The sequence below is a fragment of the Callospermophilus lateralis genome, chromosome 6 (genome assembly GCF_048772815.1).
Source record: "Callospermophilus lateralis isolate mCalLat2 chromosome 6, mCalLat2.hap1, whole genome shotgun sequence".
NCBI classification, from domain to species: domain Eukaryota; kingdom Metazoa; phylum Chordata; class Mammalia; order Rodentia; family Sciuridae; genus Callospermophilus; species Callospermophilus lateralis.
Genome location: NC_135310.1, coordinates 103,366,078 through 103,373,857, shown reverse-complemented (window position 1 = coordinate 103,373,857; position 7,780 = coordinate 103,366,078). Strand labels below are relative to the sequence as shown.

Sequence of the window (7,780 nt, the reverse complement as noted above, 5' to 3'; positions counted from 1 at the left end):
CGAGGTCTGGCTATTTTCCATTCAGCTTTTTAAGGTATGGGTGCAGGAGACGCTGTCTTAAACATAAAGGAGTATACTGTACTGGAAGTTTCTGGAAAAGTGATGAAATTAAGCTACATGGTGACGGGCTTGCTTGAGAGCAACAAGGCTCACCCAGGAGGGTCCTCACCAGGTAACTTCTAGAAACACTTCTTTCTTGGCTTAAGATTCTGCCTCATCATTGTCACTTTCATCATTATTATTCTCCTCATCTTCTTCCCTCTTCTCTTTAAGCGTTTTTAGATACTTACTGGCTAAAATCTTTAGCAATATATCTGCAAGAAACTGAGAAGTTTCCAATTCCTCAGCAATGATTATAAACCACCATTAAATCAGTGCCTTCTTTCCCTTTCCACTGCCATGTCTATGGTAATAAGTGACCAGTATCCAATAAAGAGTTTGTTGCCTTGGCCCTCCAGCCTGGTGCCTCCTGCTTTATGCTGGACACCTCGGATGCAGGACCCAGGCAGTGACACAAGCCACTGCTCCCAGCTCTTGTCCTCGCCCAAGGCTGCGTCCTTCATCTTCCAGCTGCCAAGTGACCTAGTGTTAATAAACAATGAAATTGAAAAGACTATTTCCTGGCAAGATTTCCTCATCCCCTAACTATGGATACAAATTACGAATTACTTCTTCTTTCCCTGAACTTTGTTACAGGAGGAGATAGATGGTTCTTGGAAATGCAGTAGCCATCTTGCCTTTGAGGGGGAAGTCAAGAGAACTGGCAGAGAGGCCTACCTGGGACCTTGGCCTTATTATGTCACTTTATTAACCTGTCTCAGAGCTTCTTATAAGTACAATTTTATATTATTCTCATTATTTAAATCACTTTCATTCTGTGACTTCCAAGCAAAAGCACTCTGATTTCTGTAAAAGGTTCAGAACAAGGAATGGGCAGGCCACCATGGCAAGACCTCTCAGAGTCATTTACTGGGATTGATGGCCAGATTCTAGACAAAGTCTAGTAGGCTTGCTAAATTGGGGGAGGAAATGAGTCCCAGACTCCTGGAAGCAGTCTTCACCACAACTTTCAGAGAGCTTCTGTGCAGGAAAGAATGAGGCCAAACTCATGGAGAGAGGGAGAGACTTAGCAGTAACAAGTCCTCATTCTGTCATTACAGCTTCTGTGTGCTGCAGCTCATTTTATTTGGTTCTTTAAAATAACCTAATATTTTTCCTAGCTATGTCAGTCGATATATGTAATTGCTTACCAGAGTTTGAGTCGAATTTCTATCATTTGCACTGAAAGAATTCTAAGTCAGACACTCTCTCCTGCCCCTCTGCTACCTGCAGTACCCAGGCCTAATGTACTAACTATTTGTTGATCCTTTCACCTGTCAAACCATTCTTTCTCTGGATCTGGTTACACCATTTACCTCCTGAAGAGTCCTCAGGGCACCTCATGGTAGGCAGCTTTAAAGCACTATTCTTCAGACTGACATTTATTATCTAGGCCCAGCCTACCTTCTGCTATCTTTTGTTACACTTGGATTTTTCGCTGTAACCATCTCTCACAGTAAGACATATTGTACATGTAGGTGTTTTACACTTTTACATTCAATTAATGAAAAAGTGCTGAAAGCTCCTGCCTTACCTTGAGATGAACACTAGTCATAAGGTTTTCCTCCAGCTCTTTAATTCCAAGAATTAGTTGTTTAGTGACTTACACTAAATATTTTAAGAAAAGTCTCAATTTCGTTTTTTACCTATGTGAACAGGAAATAAAGTGTCATTTCAAAATGAATCAATGTACTCATAGATTCAAGGTTTTCCCCCCAAAAGAGCTCATTTTATAATTTAATTCAAAGGAAGCAGTAGAAAAGGTTCTGTAAAATTGTCTGAAATATATTCGGTCCTTATACTTGGAATAGAATTAAGTGAATATGAAGAAAGTTTGCAGTAGTGTTGATACAGCAAGTTCGGGTTGAAATGAATTGGCTTGCCATTCAGCCATATTCTCAGCATTGCCAATCTCTGTTGTGAACACATTCCTCTATCTTTAACATTTTGTATCTTCTTCCCATGGACTCTGCCAGGCTAAAGTTAACATCCTCTTCTTCAGGTTTTTTTAGCTTTTATTTTGAGGTACTTGTAGATTCACATGCAATTGTAACAAATTAGAATATCCCCCCACCCCCGTGTGTGTGTGTGTGTGTGTGTGTGTGTGTGTGAGTGTGTGTGTCAGAAATTAACTAGGGCACCTAACTACTGAGCCACATTCCCAGATCTTTTTCTTTTGTATTTTGAGACAGGGTCTCATTGAGTTGCTTAGGGCCTTGGCTAAGTTGCTGAGACTGGCTTTTCACTTGTGATCTTCCTGCCTTAGCCTCCCTTAGCTGCTGGGGTGTGCACCTCCAAGCCTGGCTCCTTAGCCCCAGTATTAAGAAATGATACAGAGAGATCTCATATACCCTTTACCCAGTTCCCCCCAATGGTAATATCATGCATAATTCTACAATATTAAAACAGGAAACTGATATTGATACAACCCACCCATTTTGTTTAAATGTCACCCATTTTGTATACACCTATTTGGGTGTGTGAGTATGTGTGTGCACGTGCAGCTCTATACCGTTTATCACAAGTACAGATTGGTGTGGCTACCAACATAATCAAGATACTTAAAAGTTCCATCATCATCCATAAATCTGCTCTCCATTTCTATAGTTCCCCTATTCCAATGATATTGTATAAGTGGATCATTCAGTAAATAACACTTTGAGATTGCTTTTTTTTCACTTGGCCTGATTCCTTTGAGATCGATCCAAGTTTTGCCTTGTATTGATGATTTGTCCTTTTTCTTGCTGAGTAGAACTCCGTGATGTGATGTACCACAGTTTGTTCAACTTTTTTTTTTTTTAAGTTGAAGGACATTTGAGTTTGAGTTATTTAGAGTTTAGGACTGTTATGAATACAATTGCTATGAAAATTAATGTAAAGACCAAATGGAAACTAAACAAATGTTAGTTGCAGCCCACTAAACTGATTTCATGACCAACTAATGAACATGACCTGCAATTTTTTGGGTTTTTTTTTTGTGACTCAGGAATTTTTATACTAGTTAAAAGAACTCTTGGATTTATTCAGACATAGAAGTTCAGTATCTAGTATTCTTGTGCATATATAAAAGAAAAATATATGTAAACTATATATGCAATTTAAAAAGAAGTATTTCCTGTAACAAGAACAAGGTTAGTTTAGCCACACTAACCTTGTTCTTGTTACAGGAAATACAAAAATAATGGTAATGGAAAGAGACAAATGGCACTTTTACAGATGTAGAAGAGTGAGGTTTATTCAGCACTGGTGCAGGCTCAAAAGAGTTCTCTCTGAGGGCTGAGCACAGCCCTTTGTTCTCAGTATCTTTTATACAGCACAGACTTGCAGGTTTCAAGACTTTCTCATGCAAGTAGCCTTGATCCCACCTCCTTCCTTCAGGCAGCTCTGGTTCCTGCCACAGGTGCTGAGCAAGCATAATTACAGAAGCAGAAACTAGCGGGTTGTAGCTCTTTACAAAGATAAAAAGAAATATCTTAGGAGGGAATTGCTGCTTCATTCTCAAACCAAAGACAGGTCTTGCTTTCCTCACACATGGCTCTACTTTTGTTCAGGCTGTCCTTTGTGCTCTCCCTAAAACTTCTTTGTCTATTGAAGTCCTTCTTATTAATGTAAGTTAGAAATGTGTTTGAATACAAATAAGGGGAAACTTGACCACAGTACCTTCAATTTTTTTTTTTCCTTGACCTAACATGTATTGCTTAGATCAAGAATCGACAATTTCATGTAGGCTCAGATAGTAAAGATTTTAAGTAAATATTGCAGGATAAGAGGCAATTGAAAATATTATGGAGGCAATTGAAAATTTTAAGTAAATATTGCAGGATAAGAGGCAATTGAAAATATATAACAGGAGAAAAAACTCCTTCACTGCCCCATTTGCTTGAGGTGGGCACACTTTGCAGCTAGTTGTCTTCTCTTAGAGATATTCTTGGAAGAAAGAGCTTATTGGTTCAAGAAGGAGGGGTCTGGCCAGCTGAGTGCATAATGGGAATGGCAACTTCCATGGTCATTTTCACTCTGCCCCAGTGACACCTACAGTCCAATATGTCCTCGTCTATTCCTGGCAAGCCCAGCCAATTCAGCTTGGGCAGCGGTGACTTTCAGGATGACCTTCAGGCTTACTAACTTTTGGACTGAGAGATTACTACCCAGTGGCCAGCAGTTGTCAATGGTAATGTCCCAGTATATTTATGGCAACAAAAATATAAAAACAACAGCACTGACAATACATAGCTATTCACTAGGACATAAATGCTGGGAGCAGAAGGGGAAGTAAACGTAGAAGAAGATGGCCTGGCTCAGTCTTTATTGCCCACAGTTGCTAGCCTGTTTAGGCAGTGCCCCTAAATCAAACAAGACAGATTTGGCACAGGGATTGTAGTTGGACAACACTTGTTTAGAGCCAGGTAATTGTTTGTTATAGTTTGGGTGGCTTGAAGATACCAGGACTATCATCTCTGTGATTCTCTTGATCTTTCCCTCATGATCCTAAGATGACTGCTTCTGCACCAACCATCACATTTACACTGAAGTCAAAAGGAGGAAAAATAGGAAGAGACTATGATGGTCTTCTTTACTAGCAAAAAAGATTTTTTTTCCCCCAAAGCTGCATGCAGCAGATTTTCTTTAAGTTGCATGGGCCAGAACTGGGTCTATAGCTCCAGTCTTAGGCAATGTTTAGTTTGGATTACATTTCCATCCCTGTGGCCATAGGGGTAGGAAATTATGATTGTCCAGTCTGAGACCATTCCCTTCCCATAAATGAAGGGTTAAGATTGTTAGCACTACAAGGTGAAGACAGGGGTGAATTCGGAGTCACTATAATTTTACTAAATTGAAGTATGATTGTGAAGTCATTATACATGGATTTTTAAATACTGCTACCCTGGCAGAATTCTGGGCAGTATAAAAAATGAGCAAATGCTTTTACCTTTGAGAAGTATATAGCCTGGGAAAAACATAGTTATTTGGTTAAATATAACTATTTTGGTGACAAATGAAAAATGTGTAATAAAATATGGAAGACATTATATTCTGAATAAAAGGCTCAGAAGTTAAGTCTACAGTATATTTTGCATAAATGAATTGAAACAAAGAATATTTAAATGCTTGTATCCACAGGTGCATTAAAAGTTGTGACCCAGATGAGGTAAAAATGCAGAGCCCCTCCTTACCTTGAGAGGACTGATCCCACCTCCTGAGTTTATCCAGTTTGAAGTTTTAGAATATGCCCATGGACCAGAGATACTGTGTCCTGACAGACCTGGGGAGTGTTTGCAGGCTGTGATTTTGTTTCACCTGGGCACACTCAGAGCATCGGCTAGACATTAGGCATTTACTACACCTGGAAGGACACATGCTACCATCAGCCTGTTTGGGATTCAGCCAAAGAACCATTTCACACCCTGTGCTATAGGACATCCCTGATGACTCAAGACATTCTAGGTTTCCTCATTTTCCAAGTTTACCCCAAGATGAAGAGTGCAAAAAGTGGCGTGGAAACCACAATGAAATGAGAAGATGGTTTGTCCTGATAAGGTGGAGTCATCACATAGAAATGGTCAGAGGGCTTGGCAGCTGCAAAGCAAAGAGCAGAAAATCCTTTTAATGTGTCCTAGCCAGCTCAGTTTTGTCTTTATTTAATAATTATTGCATTCAACCACTATACCACAAGGCACATCAATCCCTGCTTGTCCACCACAGTTGAAATCTCCTAGCAATCGAACAAGCATTGATTCAGTATGGCCATGCACCCATTAAACCGCAGTTATACTTTTCTTGCTAATCAAAATAATCCGAATAAACAGTAAGAACATTGGTTCATATTTCTGTGAAATTAAATAATGCAAACATTTCCCATCTTTGCACAATGCCAGGGCTGTAAATTGAAGGAGAGGGTGCTGAAGGGTAAGGCTCACGGAGTGAAAGAGACCCACAGTCTCCACCCTGACATCTATGTGAAACCACAAGGTTCTTTAGCTTTCTGGATCTGTTATCTCATCTATCAAATGATAATGTAATTTCTACCATCTCTTCCATTCTGTTTTTTAAATCTTTATGCCTATATTGAAAGCATTCTGAATGTGTCTAGCTCTTTTGTTTATAGGTAACAAAAACTCCCTTGAGCTGGTCAAAGCTAAAAAGAGGTATTTATTAGAAACTCTACTGTACAAGGAATGGCATGTTAGTAAACTTTCTTTCACTCAAAGAAAATCGATTTCTATTCCTCCCTCCCATTGTGCTGGCAGGAACATGAGACATGAGGTGTGTGCAGGTGCAGGGGTGTGGATCTGAGAAGCAGAAATATTCAAAATATTTTATGATCACAGGAGCCACAAAGGTACAAACCAGTTGAACATCAATCACCCTGGGTGAACAGGGAGGAGAATTGGCAGAATGGGAGAGGGGTGAGAGGAAAATAATAAAACACAGGTATCTCTTTTCCTTTCTGATTCTTTCCCCCCAATAAATGATAATATTAGCACCTCAACACATGAACAGCACATAAAGATAGATGAGCAGTTAATGGAACTCCAGGGCTGACGCAGCCAGCTGGTAAGAATGAAGGGGAAACAGGGCCTTAAATGCCCCTACGACTCCAGCTCCATCTCTTGTACTGCTTTCTCCTTAGCACTATTTCACTGGTTTCTTTCTCTTACCTGCTCAGCTTAGTTTTGTCTGGTTTTCCAGTTTGCAAACTTCTAGTATCTTCTGAAATCACTTTCTGTTGTTGTATAATATATCACATAGGCTAAGGATAAGCCAAATCCAAATTCCCCATAGAGGAATGTAACTGGGAAAGCCTGGGTCATGTATTCTTTACTTGAAGAATCTAATTGTGACAAAGGTGGCATATTGGGGGAAAAACATCTGCTGGAATCCTAGAGCTTTTTGTATGTAGATGGTGGCACAGGAAGTATATTGAAAATATTTAACAACTGATATGATGATCTGGGTACTAAGCATTGAGAATAGATGCCAGCCATAAGTCACTTATTGGTCCTAGAGCTGGACCAAAGCATTCTAAGCTGGATATTGTTCTGGGACAGGGGAAGAGGACGAGTTCTAAGAAAAGGCAGAATAATTGTTGTGACTTGAGTTAATTCAAGAGCAGCCCATTATAGAATCCATTATAGAAAAAAATATATAGTCAAACCCATTTAAAAAACAAAATTGTAGTGTTTCTGGAAACTTTGCAGTAATTAGAGAGATTAAGTACCATTTTGGTTTCTATTCAATTGTAGATAAGAATCTCATATAATAATATGCTGAGTTTTGCAAATAGTAAAAGAAAAATACAGCATGAGATAGATTCCCCTTACCTTACCAAGAATTTTCAATGACAGAGAATTAAGATGGAGATTTTACAGAACCTGGAATGTAATCATGTAGATCACACAGTGAGTGCCCTAGGAGTCAGAGCAAAGAGATTCCTGGGGGTCTAGACTGTTCAAGGGCACCTTCAGGAAGTAGCTGAGGATATTTTCCATGGGTTTTTTTTGACATAAAGGTTTTCCAAATTCTATGAGTTGATGAAGGCACCCATGTTTTGGACTCTGAGAGACATACACAAAGGTCTGGGAGAGTCTCCTAAGTCTAGGATGAGAATGCAAAAAAACTTTGCTAAAGATTAAACACCAGCAAGGTGTGAAGATGCATGCCTTTAGTACCAAGTACTCCT

At 39.4% G+C, this 7,780-nt stretch overlaps 1 pseudogene; it reads right to left on the bottom strand.

Moving 5' to 3' along the window:
* Nucleotides 1-201: 201 nt before the first annotated feature.
* On the bottom strand, nt 202-563 carry LOC143402544 (chromatin accessibility complex protein 1 pseudogene; annotated as a pseudogene).
* Between the last annotated feature and the right edge of the window lie 7,217 nt (nt 564-7,780).